Raw genomic sequence first — 21,272 nt, 5'->3', positions numbered from 1 at the left:
TATACATGATCGTATTGAGCTATAACAGAAAATTTTTTAACATGAAGTAAATTTTTTAGTGCAAAGTAATTTTTATTTGCATATTTTCTTAATATTGTGCCCATTAATCTTTAATTGCGAATCTCGGGCTTAACTGAAGTTGAATTTATAAATTTAAAACTAATTTTGTGGTGTATAATTTTACATGTTGTTATATGATACAAGATTCTGTTGATTAAAACTTTTATATTTGATGTTGCTGATTTGCTTTAAGGTTTATCGTTATTGATATAATTATATTTATTATTATATCGTGAGTTTTCTATTACTTTACTCCGTCTTTCTTAGGTCGATTGTGAAAAATTAGGGAACTCGATACCGTAAAATGCGAGCGATTCGTGCACTTCATGTCTTTCACGCGAGAGTTTAGCGGGATCACGCGATCGGTAAACTTTATTTTTATTTATAAACTAATTTTATTAAATTTTTCTATGGCTATTAATTAAAGATTATAATAATAATAGTAAAAATAGTGGTTAGTATTATTCAATAAATATTTTTTACCCTTGATTTATTGATTTTGATAATTAAAATAATTCCTACCCAAGATAAAATCGTCTGGGCTATCGTATTCTCTTTCAGATCTAAAACTCATGTCTACGGATTATTCGGATTATCGGAAGCGAAATAAAAAGAAGAAAAAAAAAACGTTTAGAATCTTTATAGTATAGAAGAGACCGAGTAGAGATCAAGTATCGCATTCGATCTTTCCCAAGGATCAACTTTCGCAAACAAGGTCTTTGTCGTAATTTTTTTGTTGCCTTCAAAAAACAACCCAGTTAAAAATAGTGTAAAAAAAAATAGTTTTAGCTGACTGCATTGACGGAATTCAAGGGTGTAAGAAAAAAAAATTTATTTTTGACCGGATGAAATCTAAGATTATCATAGATCCGATCGATCTTTACACTAATGTCGGCATAATAATACCAACAACAACAATAATAATAATAATATTAATAATTATGATAGACTTGAGCTGAGTAAAATGATCGAGTTTAGTTATAGTGATGAGCTGGGGATAGACGTGACGCGACGTATAGAAGCTGCGGATGGAGCGATCGCGATAGCACTTAGAGAGATTGGAAAGGCCTGGGTCACATGAGATTGTGATGGGTAATTTATCGAACCGGCACACCTTATCGCGGCAAGCTACAACGATAACATGCGGACGCCCCCAGATCACTCGATAACTAACTCTCGTTATCCCCCACATCATCGTCACACTAATCAATCGCTCTTCACTATCAAATATATGCCATATACATATATGCATAATATGTATATGTATCAAATGTTTATGCCATGCTCGTTATCCTCATCTACAAACAAAAATATGAGTCAACAAGTCTACTATCAATATTATACACTATCCTTAAAAATTTATGATAATTATTTTTAGTTTTATAAATTCACTTTACTTCATATTTACGCTTATCGTTATTGATAAATCATATGTGCTAGGATGATGAGAAATATTTCTAAAATATTAATCTAGATGTACGCCTCGACACGAGCGCCATTATTATTAATTGAAAAAAATGCTACGGTGATTCAGAATTTATTTTCTACGGAAAAGCGCGTCGATAAATAGTTCTAGTATTGTTTTAAATCCTTTAATTTCGTGAATTAAAAAAAAATTTTCACTATGTTTGTTCAGAAAATTCTTTAAAAAATTTATTGAATTGTTCGACACTGAAAAAAAAGTTTCAGAATTAGTTAAAAAAAAAAATTTTTTTTTTTAAGTATTTGAATAAAGAAACTTTTTCATAAACCAAAAATATAAAATTCTTAAAGGAAAATGAAATTGTTCCCAGTAAAAGGGAATTGTGTTTTTGATAAAATTCTACGAAGATAATAAACTCTTGATCGAAAACTTAGAATTTCTTAATCCAAGAAAATTAGTTTCAAGACAATAAATTCTTGAATCAAATTTATTAAATTAATTAATTTTCTCGGATCAAGAATATTTCTCTTGAATCAAATAATTTTTTTTATTAAGTTCTATTTAATTGTAATTCGACATAAAAATATAAATCGTGAGGTTGATTCATAAAACATGATCATATTGAAAAAACAATTTTTTTTGGTTAATAAAGTGTATACAGACACTAGTGCCACTTTATGGAAAATCATTATCAATAATGAGTTAGATAGTTGATAACGTAAAAATTTTTATACTTTTAATAGTTGCGAAAAAAAAAAAATAGTTATTAAATTGATTAATTTTTAATTGATATTTGTTAAAAAAAAAAAAAAAAAAAATTTTGTTGAACAATTCCTGAAGACGTGGTGAATTTAGTGTTGTGTACACTAACCCGAAAACTGGTTCGCGCAGAGCGTCAGATTGCGAAGATAGTAAAGTTTTATATGCGCGCTCGCTGAGTAGTATCATTTTATCTCCATCTCTCTTTTTCGTTTACCTTTTCTACCTTAACTTGTGCAAAAGCGTATCGGGTATACCCATCGCATCACCACACACCGGATGGCTTTCCTCTTGGATTCTTTCCGTTCCACGTTCCACGTGACTTTTTCGATGTGTACCCATGTCCAATCGTATTTAATTCACACACATACATACTCAACACATATGTATAAATTAAATGTATATTATATTATATCTCTGATGATATTTAAGTAATGGCCTTTTTTATTTTAAATATTTAAATCTAGCCTTGATGAATCTATAAGTGTATTTATACATATTTTTTTTATGTTCCACTGAATTAAATTAAGTCGTGTTCATTTTGTTTTTTTATAAACTTATATATCTTGAATTAATCTCTTGAGAGCTTTATCACTTTTTTATGTTTAAATTGTCGATATTATTTTCGAAATGTTTAATCGATTACTTTATCGTAAAGTTTATATTTCGGTTCACCATTTTTTTAATTAATTCATTTATTCACTTTAATGACAACATTCATCGCAAAATAAAATTATTAATCTTTGAATTAAATGTAATTTAAAAAAAAAAAAATTTTTTTTTTAAGTATTCCGAGTGCTATACACTTAATTTGATTTTTAATCATAATCATTATTAAAGATCTCTCGATATCGATTTAATTGATGAGACTAAAATGTTTGATATGTACATTTTATTGCTTTGAAATGACTTATATTAATTAAGACAAATTCTGATATGTTGCGAGATAAGGCTATCAAATATAGTTTTTTTATTTAACTAATAATTATCAATTGTATAATAATAATAAACTAGATTAGTAACTTGCTTTTAAAAAATGTTTGATATCTTCCGATAAGTATTTGATTTTTATATAGAATTTTGTGTAGTTTAAATTTTTATTTCTGAATTTAGAGCTATAATTTTTATTGAAACTAATTCTTAGAAACAATCGAATAATTAATCTAATGTTACGATTAATTACAACAGAATGAATAATACTGATGAGGTCAAAGATAAAAAGGATTAAGATATTAAAATTAAAATTAAAAGCGTCTATTAAATAAATGGTATACAATTTACAAAATAATCGATTGTCTGGTGTGACATTTATAGTCTAAAAATTCATGAGAGACATGTCGCGTTACACACTCTAGCACACCTGTTGCCCATGTCAGTGGACCGGCGTCACGACTCTTGTCAAATAAATTTATTTTTATAAGTATCAATGCCAGGAAAAATCAATATCAAAAAACTTAAAATTTATGTCAAATTCATCACAAATGCTACAAATCGAAACTTTTAAAATATTGTAAAGAAATAATAAGATTTTCCAGTGAAAATGACCCATGTATGGTCGTACATCAATTTCGACCATGCTTTAAATAAATATAGGGGAAGGGCGGGCAAAACGGGGTACTCTTTTGCATGTTAAAATTATTTCTGCATATAAATGATCACAAAAAATTTTTAAGGACATTTTTTCAAAAAATTAATCATTGCAATTAAAAAAAATATTACAATATTATTAGAAAACAATGTACTTGAAATTTTTTTTAAATTCCCATGTAAAATTTTAGGTTTTTTATTTTACAATTTTTAAATTAAAATTGATTAAAAAATTACTTTTACATCATTTAATAAATTTTTGATAATGTATAATACAATAATTCACAAATTAACAATTAAGCAGTTCAAGATAAAAACATCAATGACTGAGTCAAAATTTATGTATGCATAATTTTGATATTTTTTCGGTTACTCGATAAATAAATAATATTATAAAATAAACTAATAATTGTATTTATTGACTGATCGAGAATCAACAAAAACTCATTCTTTCCTCTCTTTATCTAATTTTCTGTGTTATTACTAGGATCTCGGAGCTCAGAGGTTCATGAGAGCCTGCTAGAGCCTGGAGGCTGTATGCGTTGCGATCTCCTATCTCTCGTTACACTTATGCAACGGAGATTTATTGGTCGTGATTATGCGCGCATGGAAGTAAAGAGGGAATAGAGGCCGAGGAGGAGGTAAAGGAGGTATTACTCGCCCTCGGCGTTGAGAATGCCAAGTAAACCGTCCTTAAGATATCGAATTGTACCTTTCCTCATCTCGATTAACTTTCCATACCACTATCTATTTATTTATCAAATAATATATTCCGGTTACAAAAATTATAAATTAAAAATTGCATTTATATTAAATAAATAAACAAATTTTCAAGATAAATTTGATTATCCGGATTAATTTGATTGATTTATTTTTTACACCGGCTATCTCGAAATTCTAGTTTCATATACATTTTCATTTATCAGTACAATCATTAAATGCCAGATTGATAATTATGAAATATTAATAGTGATAATAATAATAAGAATAATAATAATTATTATTATAACAATAATGATAATAACAAGGAAATGAGGAAAGCGGGTATTTAAACCGGCTGGAAATTCATTTATTATTTATTTTTCCTTTATTTATTCGTAACTTGATCGACAACAATGTTCAATACATAAATACAGAAATACGTACATATGTATATTTATTTGTATGTAGTATGTGGTATGTAGGTATGTAGGTATGTATGTATACATAAAGCTAGCATCACGTTCGTTATCTCGATTATTTATGTCTATAGCACAGTCTCTAATAGTGTCGTTGCGTTATACATTAATTCGTCGCCTCCTACAGTAGATTAATTCACTTAAGAAAATAAATTCTCCTTTATTATTACCGATAAATCATGCCCGATTTATCGAGATTCCCATATAACGAGCTACATCTATTTTCACTTTATCTTCTTTTATTTTTTATTACTTTACAATAACGCTTATCACCGGTAACTTATTTTTACACTTTACTAATTCATCACCGCTTTCTTTTTTTTTTTTTTTTTAATAAAAATTAGGTAGAACATTTGTTTAAACAATTTTATTAACAAAAATAAAAAGACGAGCGGCCAGGAAATGTTCAGGACCTTCCACTACGTCCGTTGAATAATGTAAGGGTCTCGAAGGTATATCAGCATAAACCACTGCTACGACAGACCGCTCATATTATACTTTAACTTGGCGCACTCGCAAAAGATCGCCAAAAGATTATATTTTTATTTTCTTTTTTTCTTTATTTATATTTTTATTTTATTTGTATGATACGGATATGAATTTTTGCTTGTCTTTAAACGATGAAATCGAGTCTTTAACTATCGAGTCTTTAACTATCGATATTTTAATACTTTAATACACTAAAAAATTTTTTTTGGTCGAAATTCTAGATTTGTAGAATTTTGATTTGAAATTTTAAGCTAAAAATCAAAATTCCGCCTACAATACAAGAGTTACGATGAAATTGATAAATTTTTTTTATAGAGAATTTAATATCATGCAAAATTTGGTTCATATAATTTTTTCGTATTTTCAATATTTAATCCAAAATTTCGATTTAAAATTTAATAAATCTGAAATAAATTTCAGATTTTGATAAAAATTTATAATTTTGTATAAAAAAATAATTTTTAGTGCACCTTTGCCCTGACGCTATTATAAAATTATTTACACCACATGATTACTTCATCATAAAATGTCCATTGAAAAAAAAGATAGACACTTTTTACGATCAAAATAAAATGACTAACTCAAGTGTGAGTTAATTGTGTTATAATTACAAAAGATTATTAAATATAATTTATCGAAATAGGTAGTGTCCGAGTTTGGCGTTTGACCGGGAGACGGGATAGGAGTTGTTGTTTTGTATGAAGAGAAAGAGGTAGGAAAATGCCCCGTCGTTGCGACGCCATTGCAACGAGATAAAACAGTGATAGGGAGATCAATGAATGCGATAGCCAAAGTTATTACCGGATAGCGAGAGTGAGATAGAAGGAGTGTCAGACAAGGAAACATTTATTGGTATAACAAGAGGGCGAGAGTAAGAGAGAGAGATAATGTACGAGCTGAGCAGAGGGAAAGGGGCAGTAGCGGAGGAATATTGGAGTGGGACTTGTTCGCTCGGACCGTCCGATAAGCAGAAACAGTTATCAAGAAATGGAAATGACTGATAAGCACCAGCACTACGCTGTGTGTTTTTAATAACGCATTAAGTCACTGCTTCTTCCTTCTCTGTCAGAAACTTATTTTTTTTTAACTTACAGAATTAATGTTCGACTTTTTTTGTATATAACTCATTCTACTGGTACTTATCGGGAATACCCAAAATAAAATACAAAGATTTTATTTTATCGCATCCATTTGTGAATTATAATTATGCTTCGTTGTTATCTCTTGATTATTTTTTAAATAATCTCCCGCATATGTTTATTTTTATTGTTTAAACATTTGTTACATCGCGCGCTTAACAAGTTAATAACAATAAAACTAACAAACAGCCGACACTGTTACTGTACTAACCCATTTATTCATACATTTGTATGAATAAATATCTACGTGTAAACTTGAATACTAAAACATGTGCTGGACTAAAATAATCAGATCCTATCGGTAAACTCACTGATTGGTCACAGATCGTTTATCTCCCACCGGATAAACGTATTACTGTATCCCATTGTCTGTAACATTCCACACACATAACACTTTAAATTACTCATTACAATTAGAATATTAACGCGTATCTAAGTTTACAAAATTTTATATAATGTAACACTAGGAAATTAGAAAGAAAATTTTTCATAAAAATTATTCTTTCATATTATCGTCATTTTTACACATTCAGTTGGTGGAACATGTGATAAAAACATTTTTTCTTCCATAATTTAAAAAAATATTTAGATCTTTTAATTATAAAAATCTAATTTTAAATAAATAAAAAACTATCGAATATGAGTAGCAATAAAATCTCAATTCCAAAAATTTCTAATTTTGACTTTTGAATATTTAATTGATCAACTCCAAAAATTTTTTTTTCTTCTAAATATGTTTAATTTTTTTAAAAGATGATCAGATATTTGTTTAAAAAATTTAAGAATTTTTGAATAAAAAAAATGAAACAACTTTCAATTGAAAACTAAGCAAAAATTTGAATTAAAATAAAAATATTATAATTTTCGTTTCATGAATGTAACACATTTATAATTCCTCGATTTAAAATTAAACATCAGCGCAGCCTACAAAGATAAACCAACTATTTATCAACAAAATTTAGTGTCACGAAATTGACATTGATAGATAAGATTAAACGAGAAAGTCCTCTTGCGTGCAGATACGTACGTATATATGTGTGCGCGTGGGAGGCTGGAGGATTTTCCCGGTAGTAGAGGACCACGCATGTAAATTGTAAGAGAAAGAGCCAGCCAGATACATCGTTTGCTATCTTATGACATTGAAGAGTCCGGTCCTATACTCTTTACCCTGTATATATATGTACATGTGTATATACAATATGTTTATCTGTATACATAAGAGCATGGTGTAAAACGAGACCACTAGTGAACAGCATGCGCAACCTGTCGGCCACCAGAGAAAGACACTAAAAGTGTTAGCGTAACTTTATGCCGTTTTGACGTCTCAGATAACCCACTTCACTTAACTTCTTGTCTTGTCTCTTCCTCTTTCGCTATTCTTCGAGTTAAACTTTACTTGTACATTCGTCTTCACATTACTCCGCACTAGTGTATCTAATAATGTAAATTTGTAGTTGAGGGGCATTTAAAAATTTTATTAGTCGATTGTTTACTTATTAAGTCAGTTTAAATAGCTCTGTTATAAAATATTTTGAAAATTTTTCAATTTTTAAATAATAATTCTGTATAAAATTTTACAAAAATTATGTCGATTGTCTCTTACTAAAAATTCACAAAATTTTACTTGAAATAAATTTCAATTTTCAACGAGCGTGCGTTAGATAAATTTCTCATCTTATGGGTCATCCAAATTAGATAAAAGTAAATGAAAATAAAATAGAGTTTTTTTGATAACAATTACGATCTAAATCTTTATAAGAATGAGCAAAAAATTTAATTAACCTCACAACAGGACAAAAACTTTGAGGAGTAGTTTGAGTTCCTCATATCAAGTTGAAAAAAGTATTTCTATTCCATAAATCCAAGAAATAGAAGTTGAATGACAAGTACTAGTTCGATTTATAAATTTCCATGATAGGTATCAAGATTGTTATCTTGGCAAAAGTAAAAATAGTTAAGGTGGATATTTATATTGTATTTGTCAAATCAAATACGGTATTGAGAATCATTTAATAGTACTGGAATGGAGCAAAAGTGAAGGATGCGAAGTTGACTGCCATTCGTTTGGCGACAGCCATGAATAATTCATGCTCTCCGTTTCCCCATACTGCTCGAACGTTCTTCTAAGAACGTGGCAGGACACAGGAAAGCACAGATAACCATCTCCTTTCTCGCTCTTTCCCTTTTTAATCTCACTCTCTTTCGCTTCTTCGTCTTTTTCTTTTCTTCTTCTTCTACTTGTGCTATTCACTTCTATTTCCTCTCGCTTTCAGTATTTGCGTTTCAGTCTAAACTACCGATGTCTGATAGATCTCTGAGTCACTTGGTATTCGTCGCTGATCATAACATAAGAGTGTCAGTGCTGACGACGATTATGATTCTTCGATACACAACGATGCGTCATCTTGTCTGAAAACTTACTTCCAATGACTATCATCAGCCACTGCAGTAATTACCGTTATTTTCGATAAACTACTATCATTCACATTTTTTTTATTAAGATCTATTATTATTTTTTTTTTTTTATAAATTATTACCATTCAATTTCCGATTATTTTAAAAATTTTATATAATTATAAATCTAAGAATTTTACTTTTTATAATTTTCACATTTTAGTGGAGCCAATTCCATTATTAATAAATATTCAGGAGATCAAGGTTCGATTTCTGGCTAGGTATCACTTCATATTTTTCTTGTTAATGATTTTTTCTTCTAATAAGTGAAGTACCATGTTTTTCTTTTTTCGTACTCATAAAAAAAAATCTTTGTTGCACTTATACGATAAATTGAAAGCTAAAAATTAAATTTTTTGGCATCAAATGAAAATTAAAAAAAAGCACTCTGCTAGAAAGTAGAATAATAAATAATCTACGGAAGATCGAAGTAATTTTGGGGAAACTTTTATTTATTCACAAAAATTTATGAAACTGCAATGCCAAAGAATTGCTCTTAAGAGAATAAGGAAAATTTTATCTTCAGCGTATTTATATTACATAATGGGTTTTTTAAAGTTGAATTTAGTACCATGGAACGGTCTTAGTCTCAAATTGTGCCTTTTCGAGATTTCACATAGTTTTTAGCGATAGTTAATTTATTATGATAAGTTTTCGAAGTAGTTCTAAATAGATCCGAATTTCGGGATAGATAAAATTTGTTTATTTATTTATTTTGTTTTGTACATTTAAATCAGAGAATAAGTAACATTTTGTGACGGGAATATTTTTATATTAAAACAGATTTTTATAGTTAATTATGGTAGAGTCAGTAAAATCTTAACCTTAATTTATGCTTTTTCACAATTTTATATATTTTTTGGTGACAATCAATTTTTTATGTTAAATTTTTTGAAGAGTTTTGAATAGATTGTTGGACGTGTAAGGTTTTTCCGGCAGATTTAATATTTAATTATAGCCAATTGTTCTGTCAGAGCAATGTAATTTTTTTAATTTACAGTAATCAAAATAAATATTATAATTATTTTAATTATTGTTATAACATATTATCTTTTATCCATTTAAGATAATAATAATGAATTTTATTTATAAATGCAAGACAATGCTTGATAATTCTTACACAATTTGTTGTGCTGAAGATAATAAAGTAAACGAAAAAAATAAAACAATAACAATAATAATATTTGAAAAATAATACGAAATAACATTCTCTGTAGTCTGACCAAGCAAAAATAATCTCCAGCAAGAATCTAATAATCTTGCCCGACGATCTGGGTTCCTGCTTAACTATCTCACAGAAAATCTCTTCTACACCCTCGACCTTCCACTCTTTACTTCTCCAACTACTCATTCTCCGCTCCACTATGTATACGCTTACGTTCCAGTTTATATTATACACTCAGTACGGCTCAGATCTGAGTGATACTCTCATATTTATTTCCGTTAAATATAAATCTAAATAACAGAATTAAAAAACGAAAAAAAAAGCCCAAATTATTGAAAACTTTTGAAAATATCACGAAAATAAAATTTTTATAAAAAAATAATCTTGGTTTCGTTTACTGAGACTTATTTTTTTCTTGAATCGTTTGTATTTTAGTTTCGTTCTTCTGGTGAATATAAATCGTACGTCCGACGTCTGGGCGCGATATCCATCGGCCAGTGGAGTGGGATGAAAGAGAGATAAAGCGAGAGAGAGGGAAAAAGACTGAGAGAGAAAGGGAGAAAGAGAGAGAAGCAAGGGGGAGCCTTGAGAGTTGCGGCGCCACTGGACGAAGATAAGGGAGCGTTATCGGACTGCGCGGCTGCCCTTATCAGCGATCGTTCTCCGCTCGCTTCCTCTCCGCTTACTCCTCTTTTTCTCTTTCTCTCTTTATATATATATATATATAATATATCTAAATGCTGCTCCGCACTCCTCTGTCGGTATACCCTCGCCTCGCGGCCTGATGGTATCGTCTAACTAGCTCCAGCTACTGATTCTATCTCATGTTCGTACCCACCCAACAGGGACGGATCCCGCGCAGCCTATCGGGACTTAAACTTTTAGAATTTATATTAACAATAACGATTTCAATCATTCATTTGCGATTCCATTTGAATATTTTAATTTAAAAAATAAAATTAAAGATTCTAGTGATAATGATTGAGAAATTAACGCCCGAGTAGAGATGCAGATGCAGTTTTAAAATTAAGCTATCAAAACTCGCGAGGAATATCAGCTAAGAAAAAATATGAATCAGCAAATAGCAAGTACGTCAGTAAGCGACGCCACGATATAATTTAAACGGAGTCTGTGGTCTGGGTTTAAGGAGAGTAGAGTAGTCAAGTCTTATTATTGGGGTTCTTGGGTGTGTGCAAGAGGAAGGAAGCCAAGGCAAATAATGTTGTGCTGTATAGTAGTACAAATAAGAGTAAGAGAGAATACTCAAGTAATGTTAAATAAAGCGACGAGATGCTGCAATGATCGTGAAACCAGTACAGGCGCCGTGGAAATTAACATATCTGACCGATAGCACTCTCTGATGTTATACTACTGTACACTACTTCGCTATACGTTAAACCGTGTAGTGTTATGTAGTTTGTACCAGTACTATTACTGTGATACGTTATGTTTATGTGTATATAAATGGAGTAAGACCGTGTAATGCCACCATTGACGACGGAAGAGTAATGCATAAGTCTATAATTTGTTGGTTAATGCTTCCCTCAAGTGCATCTACTTGAATATCATTCGTAAATCGTTTGATCTGCATACAGTATGCATTATTATTATAGATATAATAATAATAATAATAATAATAATAATAATAATAATAATAATAATAATATTCTCGCTACAAATATAAGGAACCTGGGGAGATCCAGGTTCGATTCCTGGCTTGGTTAATTTTTCATGGATTTTTTTCAAAATTGCTCTTCATTTTGAGTGGCTTTCTATCGTTAATACTTAAAAATTGAGTCGAACAGATACTAGCATTCACCAGCTAACTAGCGTTAAATTTCGATGGTTGCCCATCGACCTAACTCTCCGAGGACGAATTGTCCCAAATTGTTAGTGAAGATGAAATATTTCCATCCACTTGAATTAGATCTATACTAGCATGAAAAATGACCGAAAGGCAAGAACGGGTTAGAAAAATTTTAATTATCACGGTCGAGAAAAATTAATAAAGTATAGGGGAGGGTGGGGCAGAGCGGCCCCCCTAAGCCGATTATTATTTTTTGTGGTTTTTTAACATCTTATTAGTTTACCTTTGCTCTACGATGAACGAATTTACCAAAATTTTGGAAAAATTCTTGAAAAAAATTTTTTTTTTCTGGGGCATAACGGCCCCCCACCAAAAAATGATAAAAAAAAAATTTTTTTTTCCATCAGAAATATTTTGAAAAATATAAAAGTATTTCCTTATTTTTATCACTCTCTAGATTTCACTATCATTCGAAAAATAACTGCTATACCTAATGCACCTCGTTTCTTTCCGCCCCTAACCTCTTTTATTTTCTAAAAAATAATTATAATTATAATGGTTATTCAATTGCCATGAAAATCATCATACTCCCGCTAAATTTAAATTTGGAATTGCCGTTGAAATGTAAAAGAACTTGATGAAAGAAAAAATAGAAGTGAAGCTAAGAAGAAAGTAACTCAAAAAACAAAAAATAGTCAAATCAAAAAAAAAAAAAAAGGCTCAAAAAATGGAAAAAATGATTGTCATTGCCTTAACTGCAATGGACTTTATTCAAAATCCACTGAATCATGGATTTAGTGTAAAAGTTACTGTTCCAATACCCGAGTGGTAAGGATCAGGGTAAATACGGTACAGAAGGCACAAGTCGGTCCACAGCCGCATCAAAAAGTGTGTGTTAGGAATGAAAAAATCCCGATAAGCAGGGAGGTGGGGACGAAAGAAGTAGTGAGTATAATGAAGTGATAATAATGATGAAAGTGAGTACAGAGTAGAGCTGGAAAAAAGTGTGTGTAACAAGGGAAGTGAGAATAATACCCCACCCTCCCTTGTAAAACACTGCCCAGGTGATACAAGTAAAACCTCCATTATTATTATTATAATATAAATAATAAATAATTTAATAATTGTAAATAATTTACATTTGAGACTTTATTTGAAAATATTAATATTGTTACGTTTTTGAAAATTTATGATAATTTGGTAAAAAAAAAAAAAAATATTTTTCGACCAAATTTTGAAGGGGGGCCGTTATACCCCAGGGGGCCATTATACCCCACCCTCCCCTAAGGAAAAAGATTGACTAAATTTGACTCCTGACTTGGTCCAATTCCAATATTTTTTCAAAGTTATTGAATTTTTACTGCATTTACTCAATAACTTTGATTGATTTAATTGAGTAATTAAATTACATTAGTTTACATCAAATTTCACCCAACGATGAAACCGTCTGTTTCGAAAGTGATTAATAGGGATGTCAATTAGATTGTAAATTAGGCTTATATTTACTGAAACAATTTCTTAAGAATTAAAAACCGTTCCTCATTGAAAAATAAATTGTTATTATTATTATTTATGGGCTGTTATTATGATTATTACTTTTATCGTCTATAAAAAGATTCATCTAGAGGCAAAGAATCAGTATAGATATCTAAATGTATGAATGAGTATTGTAGGTATACAGTAGTAGGAATAATCAACAATCCTGAGGATTTGGTAGAGTGTGTGCGATGAAAATATTCTCTGTAGGCGGCGAGGAGAGGGTGAAGAGAAATCCGGCTGTGTAGGTGTACTATCTCTCCAGATAAGGAGGGAAAAACACTCATTTTTATACCGTCAAAATGTGTTATCTCACCGCGCGGCTCGTCCTTCTCCCGCTCCGATCCCTCGTCTCTTCTTTTCCTACTGCGACTGCTACCACCGCTGCCGCCACCTCCTTCAGTACCACTTCCACCCCCTGACAGCGAAGCGCACCCCTCAGGGGCGGAATTAACTCACTAGAGCAGATATCCAACGGTCGCTGCTGCTATGCTTCGTACACCCAGTCAGCCATTTTCCCTCCTCTTCTCTTCTTCTTTATCATCCCTCTTGTGTGCATGTCTTTTGTACATTTTTTTAACTAAACTACCCTTTTATTCTATACATTCTTCGTCTTCATTTATGCCCTCTATATTTATTGGTTTAAACTAACTTTTTGGGGCAGTTGCTAATTCGATCACGTGGCTGGAGATAAACATATGATACATAATCAATCACTGACGATTAGATTTTGAAATTGATCAGTGAAATATTTAAAAAATTAGTATGTGTCAGCAACGGAGAAAATTTTTTTATTCAACTTTGAAACTACTCGACCGATCGACTCTGAAATCCAATTAGATTTAAATCTCTACAGACCCTTTTGAGTCCCGTAAACCTGATCTCAATCGGTTGATTCATTTTAAAGATATTACATGCAACAAAAAGTTTACACACACTCAAAACGTCATTATTTAACGAAAAATTTGTATCTAATTTTTTCTTACATCATTAAAAAATATTTAATTGCAAACCAATTAAAAATTCCCGTTAAAATTTCGCGCTAATCTCTAATTAACATATTTTACAGTAAACTCAGACTTGAATTTAAAAAAAATGACAAGACATTAAAGTTTTAGCGTTTTTGTTAAATTAATCTAGAAAGGTTAGACAGAGGGTGATATCCGTAACGTAATTCGCGTCTGCAACTTGGCTTATTTCTTTCCATCTTAACCGACGAATTTGTCATCCCTAAGTTTTAAAGTATTTAAAAAGTTTGAGGTTTTCTCGTCCCCGGAGGCAAGTCTTTAATTTTTTTATTTTTTGCCTCTTTTAAACAGACGTCAGTCTTTGAATTTTTTCTTCATAACCCGAAAAGAAGCCCGAGGGTGATACGAGAAAATATTATCCTACTACTAAAATGACATTTTTCAACTATAGATCAGTTGATAAATCTTAAAGAATTCACAACAGAATAACAGAAAAATAAATAAAGTTAAAATAAATTACAGATAAATAAATAAAAATATAATGATAATAACATGATAGTTACTCAACTAAACTGAACGTTATATTAACTTTAATGTGAATGTATTTTTATGATTGGTTTGATTGGTTATAAATATTAAAACAGTTGCATGTTGTCTATCGATCGATTGAGTGATCGGCAATAGTATAGTTCTGTTAGTAGAGTTACAGAGTAGGTTTGATACGAATATTGATATTATTTCAGTAGTGTTAAATTTTCTATAACTTGTTTTGTACAAGTCTCATGCTGTTGATTTGTGAAATCAGAGCGAGGTTGAAATAACACGACACGATTTAACTTTCACTGCAAACGAAATAAATGAATTTTTATTTATTTATGATTCATGTTTTTACACTACATTAAAAAAGGATGAATATTTTATACAGATACACAAATTTATCTATATTCAAATGTATATAAATATATTTAGCACGGAACCTACCGATGAATCGTGAAATCGATATAACTGTGAATCATAATTTAAACTCGAAAAATAAAAAAAATAATTTTAAAAATATTTCCTTTGTTTTGTTTTGTTTTGTTTTGTTTCATCCACTGGTGAGATCGGTTGTTCGCGCGTGCTCTCCTCCATCTGTATCTTTCGATCTCGTGCAAATCTACCTCTCGATTTCTTTAGGCAGAATGAAGGAGTCGAGTGGTTTGGACCATGAAGCTCTCCGGATATCGAGATTAATCGATCCTCCTCCCAAGTTTCTCGATCACGATCCAGGAGAAAGAGTCAAGTTTAAATAAAATAAAACCTCTGGATATATGTTTGTATACATACAACATATAACATACATGTAAACTTATACGTGTGTGTATTATTATTCATCGAGAAAAATAACTAGAAATTTAGTACTGTCAAATTTATATACTCAAATTACCTTTTATCTGACAAACTTTTCATTTTCTTATTGCTGTCTAAATAATTCAATTATAATAATAAAAGTGAGTGAGGGATATGGTACATTAATTATTACTTTTGTGAATTTTATAATAGGGATTTCTTAATCAGAAATTTATTCTCTAAGGAAAACTCAATGACCAAATATGACAATGGAAAGTTTGTGAACTTTTTTTTTGTCTTGTTCATTCTTTTATTCATGTCAAGTTTATTCTCACATTAATTTTATTTTATCGAACAAATGCGGCTTTGTAATATCAGAGTTAAACTCAAATATTTTTGTTAATTACGGAAAGGAAAATCGTTTTATTTTATTAGAAAAATTATTTTTCACTATTTATAGAATTTATAAATTTTCAAAAATCAAAGATAAACTTTTTGAATTGTTGCTGATAAGTTAAAATATTTAACATCTGTATACACCGAAAGATAAAATACTATTTAGAAAATTTTCTTTACACAAGAATGTAAATTCTTGATAATTATTGAGGGTATATTTACTTGTCTAAAGAATTGGTCGAATCAATCAAAGTAATTTTTAAATTTTTAAATGATTAAATTAAAGCTATTCGTATGGTTAACTCTATAGAATCAAGGAAGATAGTGATCTTTTTTTTGTCCAAAAATTGATAAATTTAAATTGTTCATTTCAACAAATTCTTTAGGCAAATTATGCTTTTCTGGTACAACTTGAGCTTTTATGACAAATTGCTTTATTAAATTCTAGGTAGAGAAATTCATCTATTTCTAGTATTGATAGTTGTTCAAAATACCTAAACTTAATAAACATAATTATGATTATCGACCCGATAGTATACACGGTAAAATTTTGTATCATTTTGTAACCATACATGAGGGATTCACGTTTTTGTGTAGTTTTTAGGTAAACTTTAATGTATTGTACACAAAATTTTTTTGGCGTACCCATACAAAGTTTGGAAATCGGCCCTATAGACTGGGCCATTGCTGGGCCAAGAATGTCGATTAATGGCAATTTTCAATGGCCAATAAACGGCTTACAGTTGGCATGATAACCACGGCCCATTAATGGCATTAAACTATTGGGCCATTGATGGCAACCAGCAATGGGCCAGACATCATTTGAACTATCGGCCCATTAACGGCAAACAGTAATGCGCCAAATATTTTTTCTACTATCGGTCTACTAATTTCAAGCTGTTCTGCGCCAATTATGATTTTAATCGTTTGTCCTTCAAATCGCTGATTGCTGTAATAACAGTTGTTATTATAAATAATCACTCACACTTTATATTTCACTTTGAAATTATTATTATTATTGCTTCATTATTTTTATAAGGATTATTATGTATTAATAATTTTAATGTTAATTTTAATATTAATTTGATATTAATTATAATTATATTAATATAATTATATTAATATTAATTGTTTTAATAATAATGTTATTGTAATATTATTATATTAAATAGATTATAAAGATAAGGATTATTATATTAAATAGATTATAAAGATAAGGATTATTATATTAAATAGATTATAAAGATAAGGATCTTTGTTTTCGACCCTGTTCTCGATCTCCTTGCCCTGAAAACCACCCGCCAACTTTTCCGGCAAAATTTTTGCAATCTTCACAGTCACCAAGTTTCTCTTTTACTACATTTGCAATAAAAAAATAAATAAATAATTCGATACATTAAAAAACACAATTATATAAAAATCATTTTCATACCTTCCATATACTTAAATGTTTCTGTTGCGCTAAAATTAAGTTTTCCCACGCCTTTTATTCTTTTCCCAGTACCAGAGTAATTTTTTTCAACATTTTTGGTCATCAGTGCAGATGCCATTTTACAAATGCATCCTTTCGCTGTTTTTTCGCCAAAAATTTTGATCCGGAAAAATGCAAGCTGGAAATAATTATAATAGTTTATAATAATTTTCTCCCAATATTTAAATCATTTTCACTAGAACAAAAGCTTGAATCAATTTTATAAACCTTTTGTCTGTACATTTTTTAAATAATTGTATGTTTTATTTTATAAAATATTTGCAATTGTTAGGTACCTGTTATTTTTAATATATCTATCAGTATTAAAATTATTTTTTTTAATTTACTTACTTTTTTTACTTTATTAGTTCATTCAATAAACCAAGTTTTACTTTCACACTTAATAATAATGGATATAATAAAGATAATAATTATTATAATAAAAATTATTTATTACATTTATTCTTAGTCAATATTTAAACAAACGAATTTAAATACGTACGAACCGGTTAGTCACGATGTCACAATAAACTGAAATAAGAAATACACACACACACACACTTACACATACATGATACGCGTGGCGCTGCTTTATTGTTTTCTGTAGCTAGGCATAGTACCCGACTATCGGTCTAATTCAGCGACTCACTCACATACGTTGACTAAGAAAAACTTGGTGCTCGCGGATTTGGTCTTTAACAAAGCTTGTGTCGTTTTTGGTAACTCAGGATGTCCTTCTTCTCTTAGTAGTAATAAAAGTTCAGCAATTACATTTAATTGAAGACTTTAAATTTTTTAAGGCCCACTGATGTCGAAGTTTTTCTTAAAAACTTTTATTTGAACCAGTTTTATCTTCAATGTCATCACTGTTGTCATCACTTTCATTATTTTTGTCGCTTAATTTATTACTTCAGTCAACGCTCTCTGTATTGGACCTCTCTGTATTTGACCGTTCTCTGTATTTGACCACATTCTTCCTCTGTATTTGACGATTTTACACAGCTCTTATGGACAAGGACGAGTCAAATACAGAGAATGGTCCTGTACGGGCGAGTCAAATACAGAGAGCGTTGACGTATCATTCTCATCATTATCAATATCATTGTCACAACTAATATCAGAATGAATGCAAATGTCATCACTATTTACACTGTTATCATTTACACTATTATTGACACTTAGGTTACTTGAGTTATGTACAGAAATATTTACATCGCATTATTCATCGTTATTTACATTTTTTTTTAATTCTCTAAATTTTTTTAATCGCTGATATGCTTGTGACATTGTGAAAGCAAAATTAATTGGTCAATATAACCTACAACATAAGACATGTAAATGAAATAAATGTGCTCTGAAAACTGAGAAACAAATTTTTGGCGCATGCGCAAGGACGTATGGATTTGATTATCGGCCGATGAACGGCTGTTGATCGCATGCTATTTTTATTTACGATTGAATGGCTAATGACAGTTTGCCAGATATGGGCCATTAAAAATTGCCAACGCTTGGCCGACCGTTCGTCGCCTAACATCGGCCGATGTATGGCTTTGTCGCCATCAACGGCAACTTTGTATGGGATAATCATTTCTTCCAAGACAATTCTAATTCGTGATTCTGATTCGTGATCTTATGACGTCAATAACATCACATCTCCTCGAATACTTTCGCTTTATCAAACGCACTAACATCTAATTTAAAAAAATTAAATAAAATATACAAGTAAAGTTTGAATACATCTCATTCGATAATGTAACAACTACCTTTGAATAAAATTAAAATGATCAGTCTATCACATTCCTCTTTAGAATATAAATTTATTAATAAATATTCAATCCAGTTTAGAGGAGATATAGAATTTTTTTGTTCGCGATTATTATACATCGAGAGTCACTGTCTAGTTAAATGCAAACGTGCCAGTTGCATTGTCATTGACGTATAGAAGAGGCTGTTGTATATAATACATGAAACAGATATCAGTAGCGTCAGAAAGAGAGAGAAAATAGTAGGCTGAAGGGAGGGCGATGATGCCGAGTATAGCAAATGGTTTGCAGTCTAATCTGGTTGTCTGTATACCTACGTGGCCAAGTATTAATGAGTCGAATGAAAAGGTGCCAAGTGGATGTATCGGTAATAATCGAGAGAAAGGAGAACGAGAAAGAGGGATTTATATACTGAATAGACATTCTGTACCACTGGTTGGGATGTAGATACGCCATGTTCTCGCGTTTATAACCGGAGCTGAGGAGTATGCGATTCGTAACGTAACGGGGATGATGTAAAGCTTCCTTTGTCTTTTCAAAGCAATCCAGTCAATCCTCAACGTCTCATTCCCTTATTGTGTCTACAATCACTGCTACCCCTGTTTAAACAGCCCCACCTCAAATCGGCCTCTTTAATTCACATTCATTCTTCATTCTCATCACTCTATACTTTGTCTTGATTCTTCTTCATCGCCGTTATATTAATATAATATAAAATAACACTCCTTTTTTATTCATTAATAATCTATACCTCCTTTCCGCTCTATCAATTCATACTTCTTACATTTGACTTGAAAAAACATGTTAAATAATTTTATTCCAATTATTATTCAAGCTACTGAAAAGGGTTTCGTAAAAAATGTTCTCAAAAAAAGAGTAGAGGGTGAATGATGAAGAAAGATCACTGTGACATGCTTCTAATTTCCGATCGAATCCGTGACTTGAATTTAGCCGTTGAGCTATTGCCCAGCCGTTACAATGAAGATGATGATGATGAAAAAAACTTGATGAAAGGAAGTTCAAGTATCCTTCTCGTTTACCCTCTTATTCGAGGATGATTTTACGATATTTCACGTCTTTAAATAATTCATCTTTTTTGATTAAAAATATTTTCTATTTCCTTCTTGCAAATTTTTTTATATCTGATCATTTTTGAATAATCTAGGCTCTAATAACTTTCAACCCTTATTCAGACTATATTTTATTCAAATTTATGCACGGAAATGATCGGTTCATCTAAAAGACACCATTTATTATATTAACGTCTTCATCTATAATCAAAACTGCTAGATTATGTTGTTTAGTAGATATTAAGTTACTTTAAAACATGGCTACGAATTAAAAATTTGTAGGAATTGTTTTATTCGCAAATTGATAGAAAAAAATCATTGAAAATTTTTCTGCTTCATCCAAGATAAAAAACTTCTTAAAAATGACTTTCTTAAATCAAAACTTTTTCGTTTGAACCAAGTTAATTCTTTTAAAATTACGGTAGTATTAATTATTGAAAAAATTTTCCAAATGAGGTAATAAAAATGATTCATTTACTTAAAGTGAGTCTTCAATTCTTAATTCAAGTTTATGTGACTTGATTATTTCTATAAAACTACAATAAGAACAGAATAAAAATCCGCATATTTTATTTATGACAATCATAAAAAGCGAAATAAAAACTTTTTTTATTTGATTTAATACATCATAGAGTATAGAGTATATATCAATAACTTCAGTGATAAATGCGACGATAA

At 30.2% G+C, this 21,272-nt stretch overlaps 1 long non-coding RNA gene across 1 annotated transcript; it reads right to left on the bottom strand.

Moving 5' to 3' along the window:
* Positions 1-17,511: 17,511 nt before the first annotated feature.
* On the bottom strand, positions 17,512-18,201 carry LOC123262561. Its single transcript, XR_006508990.1, has 3 exons — positions 18,113-18,201; positions 17,723-17,900; positions 17,512-17,646 (listed from the first exon to the last, which is right to left on the bottom strand). It is a non-coding gene; the product is annotated as an uncharacterized LOC123262561 (long non-coding RNA).
* Positions 18,202-21,272: the final 3,071 nt, after the last annotated feature.

This window comes from Cotesia glomerata, linkage group LG4, assembly GCF_020080835.1.
Source record: "Cotesia glomerata isolate CgM1 linkage group LG4, MPM_Cglom_v2.3, whole genome shotgun sequence".
Lineage (NCBI taxonomy): Eukaryota > Metazoa > Arthropoda > Insecta > Hymenoptera > Braconidae > Cotesia > Cotesia glomerata.
Note: the sequence above shows the minus strand (reverse complement) of the source record. Positions and strands in the feature narration are given on the sequence as shown.